At 40.2% G+C, this 18,477-nt stretch overlaps 1 protein-coding gene across 5 annotated transcripts in view; it reads left to right on the top strand.

Moving 5' to 3' along the window:
• macrod2 (mono-ADP ribosylhydrolase 2) overlaps window positions 1-18,477 on the top strand; it is a 432,177-nt gene that overhangs the window by 60,300 nt on the left and 353,400 nt on the right. The window lies entirely within an intron of this gene.

Genomic DNA, 18,477 nt, shown 5'->3' with positions numbered 1-18,477 from the left:
AAACCCCTGATGTGGTGGCTATAATAATGCCAAACTTGAGGTGTAACCCTAACCCTTCCAGAACGGTAGGCCACAAACCATTGGGTGACTTCACTGTGTGTGTGTGTGTGTGTGTGTGTGTGTGTGTGTGTGTGTGTGTGTGTGTGTGTGTGTGTGTGTGTGTGTGTGTGTGTGTGTGTGTGTGTGTGTGTGTGTGTGTGTGTGTGTGTGTGTGTGTGGTTAAACATCAGCATTATTGTGACCATATGAGCTGATATTAGTATGTAGCTCAAAGCCCTGCTGTACAGCATCACAAGCCAAGAGCATGACAGTAGCTGTGTAATCTTGTTATGTATATGAACTTATGTCCCCTGCTTTGGACATGCTACCATACACATCACTACATCAGTCTTGCCTCTCGTACTCACATTCACCTCATGATGCAAGAATGATTTGACACACTAATTTCCATGAGTTCATAATCCACATTATAGCATATAAAAATGTTATTGGGTGAAACTGGATTTTCAGAAACATGAAAGGGTTTGTTATGAGCATAAATGAATAACCTAATGGTCCTTGTAGATATGAAAACACCATGTCTGTCACAATAAAACACTGTATGAGGCAAACTGTGGTAACATCGCTGCTCCCCAGTTGTTGTCTCCTTCTAATACTAGGGCCTCTAATATGAGATTGTAAAGGGTAAAAGGCTCTTAGAGGAAAACAAAACCAAATCATTAAGGCTGCTGGTGAGACCCTGGGGATGTTTACATTCGGAGCTGCATATGAATGGTGTCCTGGTGATGTTTTTTTTGCTGTCACCTGGAGGGACTAATTCAGTGACTAAGAGAGGGAAACCAGGGACCGTTTTAGTGATAAGATATTTTTTTTTAGGTTTCTCTGAAGGGAAGACGGGTGGTGCAATTACCATTAATATAAAAGAATCCTATCACAGTTCATACGTCAACCTTTTCCCCTTCCACTGCATTAATTCCACATTGCCTATGAAGTTGTTACAGTCACTGTTTTTTAATGAATGCTCACTGTCAAAACTTTGCTCATTTGACTCAACCATACTGTCTGAAGTCATGCCGATTGATTTTAATTGTCCCTGACTTGGAGATGAAGCTGAACATAGACAAAATATTGGATTTTCATCCTTCATTTCAAACAATATAGGGGCGCTGGTGTGTAGTTTTCATTAGGATGGTGATTAGGCCTGTCACGATAATCAATAAATCAATTAATCATACGATAAATTAAAATGAGCTCGATAATTTTGCCGGCCTCGATAATTCCATTTGCATGCTTGTCAGTCACTAGCCCCATTCACGCAGCCGTTTGCATGCGGGGATACTGCGCCAATTCTCCGCATCCGCCTCTGTGTGAACGTTTCAGATGCGGTGAGGGGTGAAATTTCGCTGCGCCTCCGGAGGTAGTATCAGAGGCGAACCGAGCCGGTGGCGCGGAGCGAGGGCGTGTCGATCTGATGGTGTTGGTGTCTGATAACTCTACAGATCCTTCACTCAACAAAATAAAGATAAATGTCCCACAAAGCAACGTTACAGGACCAAACAACAGGAACGTAGTAACTGGTCGTGTCTTTGGCAACTTATGTGAGGAAAAAAATACCGCAGTTATTCGTGGAGAAGCGTCTGTCAGCCTGTCGGTCTGACCGACTCTTCGTCACATTTCTGCCCGAAAAACAGCGTCTGTCCCCGGCAAAAAACTTTAACTCACCAAGTGTTTGTCGCGCGACGGTCAGTTACTGTTGTCATGGTGACGGTCAGCCCTCCCGACAAGACTCAGTGAACTTAGTGAACCCCGAGAGTGAAATAGTCAGACAGCGTCCAGTTTACTGATGGCGATTATGTAATTATGTAAATTATAGAAAAACGTAACTTTGTCACTTTCCAGGATGCTTGGTGTGTCAGGATCTCAATTACAACACATTATAACAGCATCCATATGATTATAAACAGACAGCTGGTACATGTTTAGATTAACAGGAGGACACCGGGGAAACACCTTGGAAAAAAAACACATACGTCATCATCATCACGTGTACCGTCATGCCACCACATCACTACAGACAATGGTGCTAACATTGTTGCTGCAATAAGGAACCGTGGCTGGCCATGGCTCAATTGCTTTGGCCACAGCCTCCATCTTTATTTATTTTGGATATTTAAAATGTCTTTTTCACATTCCAATGTTAAATATTCTTTAGAAATAAAGGTTTATTGATCTTTGAAAGGGTGTACTTGCATTATTATGCCATTATCAATATATTAGTTGAAAAATGGTCTCAAAGCGACAATATTATCGTTTATCGCAATAATTTCTAGGACAATTTATCGTCCAGCAAAATGTGTTATCGTGACAGGCCTAATGGTGATTGATTAAGGCTACGTCTCACAGGCAAAAAGGATTTTAGCTGAACTTGTCCAAGACTTCTGCATGTTTGACAATTTTAATTTGACGCCCAACAGATTGAGAAGGTAAAATATTATGATAATAATATGACAACACATTAATAACCATCCCTCTCTGTTATTATGGCCTTTTATGTGCATTATTACTTCGTAGAGTACATCTGAAGTTCATGCAGTATGTTAGAATAACAATTGGCTATTCACTTCTTGCACCTCTGCTTAAAATGTAACTCCACCAATGTTGCACATTAAAGTGTGTCTACAGGTCTTGGGGAGTAGTACTTTGTATGTGTAAAAAGCAGTATAAAGGCTTTTTGTTGCTCCAGAGGAAGATGCATATAATCTGATAAATTATCTCCAGTGAGGCCACTAAGTAGCTAAGTTGCATTGTTGGTAATGTAGGTGCCAGGTTTATAAAAGGAGTCCCCAAGCCCTGTAAACACCCCCTTTAATGGAGCCCTATGTGAGAATTTTAACCAACGTTTTGTAGAAATTGGCATTTTGTTGGCACACCCACAGTTTGAGTGCAACACTGCTAATACAAATCCCAGGTCTGTAACAATAACATAACAATGTTATGTATTGAAAACTGGTATGTTGAAGTAAACATGTATATAACAGTGTGATCCTACCCTCTTACTGAAGTTACATAGTGCAGAAACAAGTGATGGGGTGGTAGAGTGGCTGACTATACATTTAATTTTTTCTTAGGATTGATACCCCAACTTTCTGTTGATATGCTGCCCCCAATTTGTTTGGAGCATGAATTCAATGGATGGGCCATTCTTACATATAGCTCCTTGAAGTATAACATAATTTAAATCCTCTGTTATTTCACTAAAAAATGTAGGCAATAAAATACTGTACATTGTAGTCACTCATGTCTACAAACAAAGACGGTGAATTTGGTGCACAGAGACTGTACAGAGTCTTAAACCTTCCAACCTCCATCTGTTTAAACCAAATACAAATTTAGAAGATGCAATGCAGGAAAAAAATCAGAAGTTTTAAAAATAGTCTCAGACATTTGTGATATTAACTTATGGCATAAATAGGATGTTTCTATAATATACCCCTGATAGAAGCAGGACCACTGTTGTTTGTCGCTGTGCATTTGCCAACAGGCCCAGATATTTCAGTTTAACAGATGTCAGTACAAGACATTCTTGGCCATTCTTATAAACCCCTGATGATAGATTAGTCCTTTGCTGGTATTTTACAAATTTTTGTCTTGTCTCACATCTTACTGCCAAAGCCTCTTTTGGATTTTATCCATGTAAAGGATCTTTGAAATCTTTAGTTTGGCAACTTATAGCCCTGAGCTTAGTTTCTTTTTCTGTGAGTTTGATGTGCATAGTCACTGACTGCAGACTTCGCCATTACCACCGTGGATATCATATTCTACACTGATGTGAAAGCAATACTTTCAGACGAGTAATTCACTCTTTAGTTGAAGAGATGATTCAAGGGTTTTTGAGTCCATCAAAGAGCCCTTTAAGAACAAGATTCTCATGCCAGAGATTTCATCTCAAGAGATTGGCACAATCTCCTCTTTGTGTTTGTCAGAACAGCTTTCGTGTTGGGGTATTAACCATAACTGTTTAAACTGCATGCATTCTACTCCAACAGACTCAATTGTTATGCATAGAAGAAGGCACAGTGTTAGAGTGAACACCTGTAAAGCTCTGCTCTGCATCCTTTCTTCCTTCTCTCTCCAGCTGGCCTTGATGCTCTTGCTGAGGCCAGGCACACTCTCACCCTGGCTTTCCATGTTGGCAGAGACTTCTTGCCTTTTTCAGGAGAACACACTCACAAACTCTGGCTTCTGGGGCTCAAGGCTTCTGGGGTTTCACTTGCATATTGGCCCACCTCCTCATCAACCCCACTGCAAACCAAAATAGTTCAAAATAGTCCATAATTCATTCCAGCCAATCCCGCAAGAATGTAAATAAAGAACAAAAGTTGCCTGTTCTACACATGTCAGAGGGCCTCTTCGGGAATAGAGCTTTCTTAAAACTGATCCTGCTGCAGGCCTGACCCCGGCCATTTCCCTCCACTCCATTTTCCAAAGCAACAGTACAGGGCAGTGCGCCATAGTGTCTGTGCTGCCCTTATCTCACATTGGCAGACACTGGGTCTCCCCATAGTCTGGATTTCCGTCTGAGCCTGAGCTCCTGTGGCCGGGCTGTTCCTCTCTCATCTGCATGGCCATCTCCTCCTTCAATCCGCCTCAATCTAATTGACTTTAATTTGTCTTTTTTGCCCTCCTACAGTGAAGTGTACCTTCTGAATTCATCGGTCGTAGCAAGTGTCAATTAAAAAGGCATCACCCAATAAAATCTGTGAACAACTGATGTTAATTAATATCAAAGGTTTATGGTGCGTGGTACAGGTCCCGGCATTGGCTCTAAGCACTTGATAACCATTTGGCCATGCAGTCTGAGTGCCATTTTGGAGGCTGAGACTAATGAAGCTTGTCGGCTAAAATGAAGCCAGACTGTGAAATAGCCTCATCAGCTACATTATCTTAACACAATCAGAGCATTAGCACCTTCATTTGGACACAGTCTCACTTTCATTTTGAAATGCCATCAAAATCACAGGACACAAAATTAATAATGAGAATATAAATAATGGCTAAAGAAATTTTGTAAAACATCATCCAAAAATGTAATATGGGCTGTGTACTGATTGCCTTGTGTAATAATTTACATTGATTTTCATAGGTACTTGATACCTCATGTCATATATAATGATGGTTGAGTAATAATCTGTTAAATTAACCTTAATATCAATATTGTTAATTCACAGTGCTATACTTTATAATATGGAGTCACAAAATAATTTGAGATTTAAATGTTAATGCTATTCTCAAAAGAATAAAATTAAAAGTTTCCTAATCCTGTATTATAATACTTGCCGCTGTTTTAAAATCCCTACTTAAAAATGATACAATTTTAATGCAACTCTTGTTGAAGCCATGTAAAAAGCATAATGCACATGTAGAGTAATACATGGAAATATTGTCTTTTTGTACAAATATAGTAATAATAGATAATTGTTATTTAATAAAAATAATCAATTACTATTAAATAGAATTACTTTGAAGTTAGAGAATTACTGCCAACATGCTTGTGAACTTGCTTGTTTTGGAAGGGTTTGATAAATGAGTCATTAAGAGAATTAAATCTACTGCTTGTGTTGAATGAAATTTTTCTTGGCACCACTTTTAAGTGATGAATTTACATGATGGCTTTGCATCTAACCAAAGCTCAGTTGACATTATAACAGCCTTTTTAAAAAAAAATTTTTTTTAAAATTGCATTTCCAACACAGCCTTGAAATACTACATTAATATTAACCAACAATTAAACAGTTAAATGAAAAAGACTGATTCACAGTAAATGCCAGAGCTAGTGTGCTTATGCAGCAGGGCACTGGCAACAAGGACACTTGTGACCCAGCAGTCCTGGTCCATTTCATCAACTCTTCACCTCAAACTTCACCAGCAGTTTTCTTGAAAATGATCCATTATAGGAAATTTCCATAAACACAGTAGCTTTCTGAGAATTGCAGCTTCCAGTATTTTGAATTTATCGTTTGTGTGAGTGGACAGTTTTTATTCTTTCCCCAGTTTTAAGTAGGCATTAAGAGTCTGAATAGGTGCAGTTGGTTCTTTAGATAATCAGGCGTATCACCTGAATGGTGAATACGGCAGCAGTAATTATATGTTTCATTATACCTGGATTATTATGATGAATTATGAATCAGTCACTGAGGGTATAATGAATAATTTCATTCATGAAGCACAATGTCATCCATAGAAACAAGGTCAACCGTTTTTCTTAGCTTAGAGTTCTATTCATTGTCTAGTAAAAGTTAATCTCAGCAGCTTCTTGAATAGGTCAGAACATAGAGGAATAATAGAGGGATAAAAGAGGAATCTAGGAATTTGCCATTTAGGAGAACTCCTAGCGGTCTGATAAATCCCTGAAGTTTAATGTCTTGCCAGCGTAACATTTTGAAGTGTGTATGCCTGGAGGCAGGAAGCAGAATGACCATCACTAGGGACATGTGGTCTTGTTTCTGGTATTCCTTGATTTGATGTGTCACACTTTGTTTGCTTCTTGGGTGCATCACCATGTGTGCTTTCGCAAGTTTATATTAATGCTGTAATGCAGCCTTAGTTTTGTTTTCACTGGGGCCTATGTTTGTAATGGTATCCATATTGTACCTTCCCTGTCTGTGTGTGGCAGCTTCCATGTCTGTTCTCATCTGTTAACATCTTTTGTCATCCTCTCACCCTAGCTGAGGTTGTGCTCACTTGTGTGTTTTCACACAAATACACTAACACAAAATACTCACACGCACAACATCCCTTGGTGGGTTGTGCATTTTGTCTCTGCTTGACAGGTAGAGTCAGGAGGGGAGGCTGTGCAGGGTTGTGAAACTAAATTGTCTCTATTTCTTCTCTCGGTTGTTGTTATTTTCCTTTCTTTCTTGGTATGATGTTTGCATGCCTGTGTCTGTGCATTTTGATTAGAAAAAATAGACAGAGGGCTGTGTTTTAATAGTGATTAACAGAGGGCTGTGTTGGGAGTCTTTATGACTGAACTAATTGCATCAGATCATTGTCAGATGGGTAGTTAGCTACTTGCTAGGTAGCAGGTTGTCATTTACTCCATAAGTGGACATTTTCGTAGCTGTTCCTAATGTAAACCAGTAATGTCCTAATAAATGTAGGCAACACTGGCAACCTTTTCAGATTCTTTAAATGTGTTTTCTGTCTGTCTTTTAGCCCTATGGCCTTGTCACTTATGCACAAGTTAGCATATCGTCTTTGGTTTTGCTCTTTCTTCATGTGTGATTGAAGGTCTGTCCCTCTGTCTCGGTTTCCCTTTCTGACATTTTCTTCTTTTTTTTTTATCTCTGCATATCTTTTGCTTCATCTCTCCCTTTCTCTATTCTTCTGTAGCTTATAATACCCTGGCATCGTGTGCTGGTAGTATGAAAGAAGCACTCTGACTGTATTGTAAACTCAAGCACTTGAGCCTCTGAACAAAAGATGCCTTTACCACAGAAATTCCTCCATGTCGCTCTCATTTCACAACAGCTAAGTGAGGAACCTTGCTCCTTTTCAGCAGCCTCTGCGATCTGCTATAAAACCTGCTAATTGCTGTCTCTTAAATGACAGGCATCCAATGAGGCCCATTGTCTTGGTTGAGTATCCAGTCGATACTTCAGCCATTTGTTCTGCTGATTGGCAGTCTCAAGCAATGTTGCCTTGTGCCCTGTCATATTGATGTATTTTTCTGTCATAATCACTGGCCTTATTGCACATGACCCTTGTATATTTCAATCTAAGACTGAAAGACTGATGGGCTGCAGCCTTAGAGAGTTGGAGGGGCAGATATTATACAGTATATATAAGTAGCCAATGTGCAAAGAAAATGGGATTCGTGCATTGTAATCATGCTAATAATGGGCTGAGTAAGGCATAAGAATTGTGTGTATACACTCAAAAGTAAGTTTATATATTTTATATAATTATCCATAGGCCCTTATGTATGTCTTTATCTGCCTGTTGGCACAGCAGTTGAGGTTCTGTTGACCTTACACTGGGTGTCTGTATGTACTGCAAACTTTCTCATTTCTTCACACCGATAAATATGTCACCAAGACAAATTCTTCTGCATTTATTGCACTTATCGATTAAAGCAATACTTATTTTGACTCTGAAAAACAATTTTCTCATCGGGACATGGTCACACTGTTCACCTTCACAGTGTTTTAGTATTCTGGCTGAACATGATTAAGCATGGACAAGCCGGCCCACATTGAGTTTCAACGCTGACGTGTGCAGTCACCCACCCTGGCCCGCTCCCGGGCATGAAACAATGGCCGCCACATTAAAGGTTTCAATTAATCACCCTCAATGAAGATTTGCATTTCTCAGGGATTTCTTTAGATGGTGTAAATGTATGACCAACTTTATATTCAAATCACACTTGGTGTGAAATGTGAGCTCAAATGGTCATTGAAATGACAAATTCCACAAAGCAAAGAAACCAATGGCGATAATACATCTTCTACGCTCTGTCAAATACACATTAAAGCTGCTCAAATTAACTGCACCTCCGGACAAGACCAGGAGTGAATGAGCAGGCAATCTAAGCAAACCGCCAACCGGTACATTTTTAGCCTGTAATAGAAGAGGCTCAAACATAAGTAAATGTTTGGATTTATTGTACTCATTAAATATTCATAACATTTACCAGAGTCAACTGAGGCCATGTGTTTTTCCGTTTCTGCCCATGCGGGTCGGATTTGTGGTGACAGACGGTGGCTTTGTGTGGTTAGGGAGTTGGCGGGTGACCCCACAAGGAGCACCTGTCCAAGAGTGGACCTGCTGCTCACTGTGTTATGCCTTTTGGTGGGTTTGGCATTAACCCCACTGTCATGTTCTTTCTCCTCACTACCCTCTCACCCCAGCCCTAAGACATACATAACCTGCCAGATCCGCTCTGTCATCACAGGATTAATTAAAATGCTACACAGCAAAGGCACTGGATCCCTCTGGGGCTGCAGTATATGCATGAATGACATGCACACGTGTAAGTGCCCCACACACACAGTCCTGTCTGACATAGTGCCAGGTTGTTGTGTTCATTCACCTCAGGGGACAGATAACCAAATGATCACCTCCGGTGATGGATGGACAGATCTCACCTCAGCATCCCCTGTTTTTTAAATGTGTTGTCCAATAACGAATTGGCCATATTTGTAATGTGAGACATTACTTATGCCTGACTAAGTGAATTTGCCCAAAACTATGACCATCTGGCTCATGCTGATGATTTGCATTTGCATAGTTTCTTCCTGCAGTGACAACTATGTCATCAGAAGTTCCAAATTACCTCCTCTCATTGTTGTATTTAATTCATGCCTCTCTCACAAGGCGTGCTATTCATTTGAAGGGATTCAAATAAATTTAGAAGAAAAGGGGGGTTACTTATTTATCCCAGACCCCAGTGATGCCCCAGCAGAGAGACAATAGAGGTGAGGGATACTAAATGAATTCTCTTGTCCTGTGTGCTATCCCTGACTATCAGCATAATTTGGTTAGTGACCTGGTAACTATGAATGTGTGGGACCTCTTCATTCAAGTCCATTGGGGCTCCTGGGGCAAGAGTCCATGATACAGGGCTCAACCCCCCTTCCATCGCGACCCTGCCCTCGTGTCATGTATGCACACAACCAGGAGACCGAGTGATTAATGACCAAGCTCGTGGTGCCATTGACAACTTCTGGTGATTACACAAAAGCCATCACCCTTGTCACATTAGCACCAGTCTGTGAACATTTGGCCGTATGCTGCTGGGCTGAAACACAGTGAATATGGTGTAGACAGATGTATGTATACAGAGCGTGTCTGCCGCTAGCTCTGCATTGTCCCTCCTAAAAAAAAAAAAATCCTCATTATTTCAGTTTTTCATGTATTTTCCTTCAATGCTCTCAGCTTTTGGTTGGCCTCTGCAACACATAGTCGAATCCCTTTATATTAACATCTCCTCAGTGTCTATTCACGCCGTCTCCTGATTTCATTAGCGCACTACCTCCAATGTATGTGTTCTTCATCAGTTGTGTCTCTAGCTAATAATAATCCACCATAATTAGAAAATGAAGAATGGGCCTGCCAGCATTCCCAGCAGTGTTTTCTGAAACTGGAAACTTTCTCTTGCCTGCCTAAGTTTTTGTTTAAATGAAATGTCTGCATATTAAAGGAGATGAATAATTAGTAGCCTTAAAGCCTCTGATTATATTAAATTTTCATCTCACTCCTGAAGAGCTTTAATTTGTGAGGTGCGCACAATCGTTGGTTTGTGGCTGGTAAGGGAAACACTCTCATAAGTCGAAAAAAGTGGTTATCATTTATTAATTGTGATAATTTTTCCCAGATGAAACAACTGCCAAACTAGGATCACGTATATGTGCATGGTGTCTATTTTCCAAACTTTGACAGTGTATTCAGATCTATCTGCTTTTACAGGAAGACAGTGAAGTGTGAATTAATAAGCCCCATTGCTGTCATCCTCGTCTTCAGTATCCTGTTTTCACCATAGCTATCACCTTTTAATAAGACTTGTTATTAATGACATCTGTGACTGGGGTGTAACCTTTAGCACTCCAACCCGCTTGCTGTATGTCTCACTCTTACAACACTAAGAACATGTGGGATGTCTTTTACATTTCCCAAGACATTACTGGTTTACTTTTCAACCTTGCTATAAATACATTCACTGAATCTACACTTAGAATCCACAAAAAGTACAGAGTTGAGTGCTGCCTATGGCTGATATATAGAGATGTCAGCTGGCTGCTCTGCCTGTCTGTAAAGAGTGTAAAATAGGTCTCACAGATTGTAAATTGTTATTGCATTAGAATCATATGCTGCTAGAAAGTTTACTACACAAATATTGTGATATAATTGCCTTTCCCCCTTGTAAAGCTCAACACCCTCATGCTACACCTCCATGAACCATTTTTGACAGCTCGCTTGGTAGCAGCTTATTAAACGCATTACAAACACATTACCTGAGAAATGATCCTTATCAGTCATAACAATTGATGCATCCATTAGATCTTTATTCCTGTGTTGCAAGAAAAAGTCCACCATGGCTGTCTTTAACTTGTTCATCCTCGACATTATAATTAAATATTTAAAATCCCCCTCCAGTTAAATATGTCTTTTTCTTCTTGTTCCTACAGTTGAATGTTTGAGCTTCACTGCGTAGAATGATGTATTTGCAGAGTTTGACACTTGAAGGCTGTTTTCACATTACACAAAGTGTACGTTTTTTCTGTCCTCATTAAAAATCAGATTTGAAGAGGCGGGCCTACGATTGTGATTTGTGACATCACAGATACTTTAGAGGCTTCAAGGGTCCACATCACTGGACCAGGACTGGCTTCCAGTGTACAGACACTAAGAGGGGAATTTACAGTGAAGTCGGAGACAACTTGTGAAAAATATCTGCATATTCACATATTCGTAAAATATTATAAGGGGTGTAATGGTACACGAGGTCACGGTTCAATAGGTACCTCGGTTAGGTTTGGTTAAAGTTTGGTACAATGGAAAAAAAGCAACAAAAGAATGTGAAATGCAGACTGGTGTTTAATTTATTTCCAACAGTCGTGTAAGTAAATGCCAATTGCTTCAGTGATGTCTGTGAGAGACCGCTTCAAAACAGCAGGGATATGTTGTTGTAAGTTGTTGAACTCAGTGATTGACACATCCTTCTCTACTCACATACAAATGTCGAATAACGCCACGCATCGTGCCCAGCCGATCCCCCACTCGCTCCACACAGCTGATTTAAAGGAAGTGGCCTGTCTTCTAGTTTGGCTCTCATTTGAATTCACCATTGCGCAAAGTCAATCATAGTGTCTTCTTCATCTTGTTTAATTGGGTCTTTTCTTATTTTGCTTTTGTTGTTTAATGGTTGTTGGAAAACGGCTTTAAGGCGCATTACTGCCACTTACTGAATTGGAGTGTTGATTAGAATATATATATATATATATATATATATATATATAAATAATACTGTGGATAAACGTGGATACAACTAGTGATTATTGCCATTATTGATTAGTCCGTTATATATTTTTTGGATTAATGAATTAAAACTTCGCAGCAATCACGGTGATGTTTTATCCCCTTATCCATTTTCAAATTGTTGACTAGTCATTGCAGGGCTAAATGATCAGTTATGTTAGTTTTATTTTGTGATTTGATCATTGTTTCAATATATAGTTCTCAACAAAGGGATTACTAAGCATCCCAAGAAAAAGTGGAAAGTTAGATATGGTATCATTGCCAGATGTTTGGTTTAAGCTGCGTGAGTGTCATAGTGACTACAGACACACACCACCCTGTTAACTTGAGCAGGTTTTAAGCAGCAGCAAGCTTAGGATTACAGTGGCTTAGATCTTTGACCTCTCCCTCCCACCAGCCCAGTGTATCACTCAATTGAAATAGATTCAGGAGACTTTCATTCAAAAACAAAAGAATTTCTCTCATCCTTCTTCTCCCACCACCCTGCTCTCTCCTTCCTTTTGGATTCTCAAATTCCTTTAAATGAAAAATGATTCTCTCTTTCTTGGTATTTTGTACAACAGACGGCCCCATTTTGCTCCCCCCTCAATGGGGAGGAAATGAGTTGTGGGAGCAGATTCCTCTCACACAGAGATCGCAGTAATCGCGTGGCTGCGTGTCACCAGCACACCACAGTGACAGCAGCTTTTAATTAATCCCACATCCCACCACCAAGCCCTGCCCCATGGTGGCTTCTCCCCTAAACTTTTTCCTCTTAACTTTTTTCCTCTGTGTTTGACTGTGTGTGTTTGTATGGTGCTGGGGGGGAGGTTCTGGAAATGCAGTCTCTCAACCTACTGTGTGCATAACTTGGATTGTTACAGGATGACACTGCTGTCACTTTTCCACACTTCTGAAAGCGGCAGACAGCCCACTAACTGCGTTCACGTGTTTCAACCCTCCGATGTCAGTTCCACCAACTCTGTCTCCAAGAGTTTGGTAACTGTGACTGAAACTATGTGAGTACACCAAGTCCACATGAAATGTTAATAACCCTTTTTGGTGGTTGTTCCACACTGGGTCAGGGATAGTCCCCCTTTGCTGCACTGCAGTGATCTTATGTCGAGGTGCTTGAGGACAGCGAAATAATGAGGCCTTGAAGTGTCTGCGTTCTCCTTCTGGTGCCCTGATGAATGGTGACAGGTTGTATTTACAGTGCTAAAAGGTGCTGACATTGCTGAATTCTTCACCTCTTGGAGAAGTACCAAAACATTGCTACCCTTGAGCAAATGCCTATGTGTTCGCCCCGGCTGAGGTGTGGAGGAGCTGCTGTCTGAGTGAATGAGGGGCATCATAGACTTCTCTGGAGAGATGAACTGAGCTCTCGCCTGAAGGTCGGACTGTCAAAAGGGTAGTATCAGACCTGCTGAGGTGGAGTTCTACCCTGCTCAGTGTTCATCCACAAAACATCTTGGGAGCACAAAGTCAGGCGTATGAGCATGAGAGGCCTTAGCATGTGATGTAATCTGTATTTATCTTCTTGTTACATCGCTGTTACTTAGTGGACTTGGTTAAGACGGTGCTGATTGATGGTCAACATGGAACGTTCCTGTCATTACTGATCAGCTGACTATGTGAGGTTGCTGCGTTTTCTGTGCTTCCCCCCCAATAACCAAAATGAATCAGACAGCTGCAGACGAACACTGCAGACACAAACCTTGGCTTGCTGTTCAGTATGACTTGACTATAGTAAGCATTAGGTTAGCAAAGTGGGCTAAACTTGCATGCGATTACGCTGTCAACATCTGAAAATAATGAGCTGCAGACAGAGCCACATTGGCATGCAAATACTGTACTGACATTTAAAGCTGGCTTAACATAAATGAGAGAAGAGAATGGATCGAAGAGGAGCTTTGGCCTCCCACTGCACAGCTGCAGAGCTACTGGGGGTAATGGACAAGTTGGACCCCTCAGAACCTTTAGGAATGAAATAAATATTCCCCTGCATCAGACTTTGTGGACAAATGGGACTGAGGGTCGATTAAGTTCTAAGGGTGACGTGGTGTTGATCTCATAAAGGGCATCAGGAGATGTATGGCCTCTTACAAGATCATTTAAACCACTTAATGGAGGACAGGAATTAATGGCTGCCATAGAGCAGAGTCAATTATATGGATATTTTCATAACATATTGTGTATAATTCATACTGTGTAATGGCACCCACACCAATCAGCCCCTCTGCCCCTCTGCTTTTGTTTTGGTTATAGCCTGTTTTAAATGAGATTATTGACTGTATTTTGGGCTATAGAATAAGTTGCTGTCTTCATACAGTGATATAGATGCATTGTCATTGTCTGCCGTTGTGGGGTGGCACAGTCTTGATGGCGGTGGCTCTTGTTAATTTGTATTAATGTCAGATAATTTAGAGTCGCGATGGATGTATGTGCACGCCTTGTGCTCTCAGGCAAAAAATTGGATTCATTAAGAAGACTGAGGAGCTGGTTAGGTTTTTTGGCCCCGTGGTTTCAGGTCACTGAGTAATGTGAAGAGATGGAGAGGGTCTTGGCCTGGAGGATGGGGGGGAGCTGGTCAGAGACAGAGTGGGCAGGACAACACCCCCACACAGGAGCACATCACTCACACTGACATGTCTCTCACCGGACACACTGTTTTCGCCCCTCCGCTCTTTTACAGCGAGAACAGACTGTGCTTGTAACAGAGAGCGGCAAAGTCACATGACATTCTTAGGACAACTGTGAGGATGGGAGGTGATGGCTTTAGGTTTTTTTCTGCTCACATGCCTATCAATCAGTTTTATATCCTGTTTGTGTTAATTACAATATGGACTGGTTCACATTAGAGCACAAGTAATCATAGCTAGTGTACCATTCATGAAGACAGTACACTCACTCATGCAAACATTCGGATTGGTTAACATGAATCTCTCATTGTTAAATTCAATCATGAATGGGTGCTGAAGATGGCTTGAACATCAAAAACCTCCTGTCTCTTGTTTAAGACTTAGTTTTCACCTCCTTGTTATTCAATGCAAAATGTACATGAATAGTCAAAGGACGGTCAAAAGTCTCATGTTTAGATGTGTTTGAGGATCTGGAGGTTCCTTCAACCTGTTGTTTTCTGTGTTTCTGCTAGGGGTCGTCTGATATGGCTTTTTCAGGGCCAGTACTGTTAACGATGATTAGAAATCAAGGCGACTGAAAACTGATATTTGGAACAGTTTATTAATGTTGAGGTACTTTACTTAAATATTTCCATTTTCTGCTACGTTATACTTCCTCTCCACTACATTTATTTAATTAATTTAGTTACTAGTTACTTTGCAGATTCAGATTATTTAGTGTTTATAGGTTATTAATTGTCATGTAATTGTAGTGTTGTAGGCAATCTGACAGAAAATCACCGATACCGATAATCGGAAAATGCTGAATATCGGCCCCGATAATCGGCCAAGTTTAGGCATATTAGTCAGCTGAAGTGAGAAAAGGCATCTGCTGTTTTTACACATAATTATTTTACTATGACTATACAACAGCGACCCTGAATACAATTTTCATTGGTCCATCTTTCATAAGCTTTAACTCTTACGTTGATGTGTTGATACACAATAAACAAAAACAAACTGGATTATGGCTAAAGATCCTTAAAAATTGCGACTGAAATAAAATGTTGGATTGTATTATCAATAATGTCCCCAGAATTTCTTTTGTACCCTGTTCACTGCTGTGGAAATGCTTTTAATTCCTCAAACGGTTCCTAGTCCCTGGGTAAAGTTTCTGTGGTGAAACTACAGCTATAGTAGTCTTTGCGTGTATGTCTGTGATAAATGTGAAGAGCCAAAGAGATTAAGATGTATGTGAGTGAACCCTGCACATTGTGCCAGAGGATAAATGTTAAGAGCATGCACTTCACATCAGAGCATCAACCATCACAGTTTTTCTTTTTTTTATACCTCATAAACATTAACACACACATTCACACACACATGCACACACAGTATATGCAAATTTTACACACTGGCAAAATTGCAGACTTTGTGGAAGGCCCTGGGCCTTGGTTTGGCTTCTGACCTCAACACCACTCTGCTCAGAATTTAGAGACCATTAAATCATGGGTCTGTTTGATGTGCAAGCTGTGTGCAACAAGATGTGAAGGAGATGGATCAGCAAGCGCCCTTTTTTTAGTTTTGTTTTTAATGTGTGGTTGTTCTAAAAAATGAGGGGGCTTTTATTCTGTGTAAACTCTCTTTTACACGGAACAAAGCATTAAATATTTATTAATAAGATATTTTATGAGACATTCCCTGACTATAGCTGTATTATGTGACCAGTATTTTGACTTTGATAATTTCGTAACACTGACACATTTGTGTTGTTGATTTGTATTACCCTTATTTCTCTAATTTTGCACAGTATATTAAGGCATCCTTGTGTATCACCCTCAATCATGTTCAACTAAAATTGCTCCTTTTTGTATCAACTTGGCTTCACCTTATGCTGTGAGCCTTTGTCTGACTCTTACGGCAATTAAGCCATTAGTTAAACATCTGACCTTTTGTTCGTAGTGTTTTTCCACATAAATTCTAGCGTACTGGCTAAAAATTCCCTGTAATGAATGCCAGGGGGTCTCTCCTGAGCAGAGCATCCCTGTGGTGGACAGGTTGCCTATCAGAGTCCCTGATGACTGGCTATATTTTGCGGGCACTAATATGCATCCATTTTTCATCTCTTGAGATCCTTGAACTTAGTCTGACCTTATCTCACTGACCTCTAATCAGTCATCAGGTCATATGGCCCGTCCTTTTTTTATCCTACTAATGGTGCTGACGGAGAAGAACCATACACGGCTACTGGCAGCGGTGAGGTCATGCAGGGGCGCTTTGATATGAGCATCTATAGGAATGCAAATGTGACCGGCTGCCTGACCAGTACATTACAATAGGAATAACAGCAGCCTGGGGCAGACAGTGCAGCTGCCCCCATTAGTTTGATTCTGTGGGTTACATAAAAGACAAACATAATTAGGTTCTGTGTGTGTCACACAGGAGACAAATGTATTTGGTATCTTGTGTTGTTTAAAGACTTGTCTGACCTCAGTGAGAACATGAGAGTGATTAAGGAATTGTTTAAAGGGACAGATGGGTCAAAGGTCAGGAGTGATAAGTGAGGTCACACAGGGTCGTCAGTGGTCTGGTTCATTAATTTTACCTCATACTTGGTTCAGCCAAAATGCACAAAGATGTTCTAGTTAATGTGTTATTTTCAGTGAAAGTCACAACAATAGCATGCTCCTTTCACCGTTTGGCCAAACTGTAATTTATCACACAGGTGAGAGAAGATGTGAGAGCAGCTTGCTCATTCTCTTAGCTCTAAAGTGGTCAACATAGTTCAGTTACTACAGTACAAATCCATGTGAGTCATTTACTTAATCCTCAAAGCTAATCAATAACACATGCAAGATTGCTGTGTAGTTCAACGAATTGCAGTGATCTTATCAGTACACTATGTTTGGAGTTTTTTTTTCTCATAAGTAACACTTGAAACATTTTAAAAGTTTCTTGCAATTACAAGACATATGGACACTCTGCTCAAGCAATAGAGACATTTTCCATTTCTCAACATATGTGGAGCCACCTCATTTATCAACGAGAAGCTGATGCTGTGAAGCCAGCTGAGATCCCTGCAAACCAATAATAGAAATTAGAAAACCGTATGGCTTTTTGTTTGGGTCAATTAACCTAAAAACAGTTCATATAGCACATTATATTGTTTCTTTTGTGTTTCTGTACAAGGCCATCATAAAAGTATGGTAAATGTTATCTCTGAGGTTTTGCCTACATCAGTGTAATAAAAAGAAAAGAAATTTAAGAAAAATTCCAAGGTTTTCTTTTTTCTATACTCAAATAAGATAGGACTAAGGCTGAAGAATCAAAGGACAGTCTTCATATGGAAACTATTACGATTCAGTTTTCTAAAAGTAGACCGTCTGTTTACTTTAATTCCAAGTTAATGTGATATATATTTAGTGTAAAGGGCAGGGTTAGTGTATACTTAAGGTTTGGATAGCTTGTGCAGCTTTTAGCGGCTCCTCTTACTGTAATTAAAGCTTTCACTGTGTTAAGAGCTTGTGGGTGTGTGAATGTGGGTATGCGATATTTTCTGTGATACATGCTTGATACTTATGTGCTTTTGTGTCACAGTATGGTCAATGCTCGAGTCTAGTGAGTATAATCTGAAACGCATTAACTTTATGTTAGCTTTCACAAGATAGTCTGTTGGATGCATTTGTAAAATGGGCTAATAGGTTATTTTACTGTTTTAGCATGTGTACCTTTTCATGGGCCCTTGGTCGGGTGAGCTGTAACCATGTCATTAAGTGTGCTGCCTGGAGCCCGGAGCAGTGTATATATACTCTGTCCTCTGCAGGGACGGGCATCCCCATCA

This window comes from Pagrus major, chromosome 15, assembly GCF_040436345.1.
Source record: "Pagrus major chromosome 15, Pma_NU_1.0".
Lineage (NCBI taxonomy): Eukaryota > Metazoa > Chordata > Actinopteri > Spariformes > Sparidae > Pagrus > Pagrus major.
The sequence above is the reverse complement of the archived record's forward strand: the minus strand, read 5'-3'. Positions and strand labels throughout refer to the sequence as shown.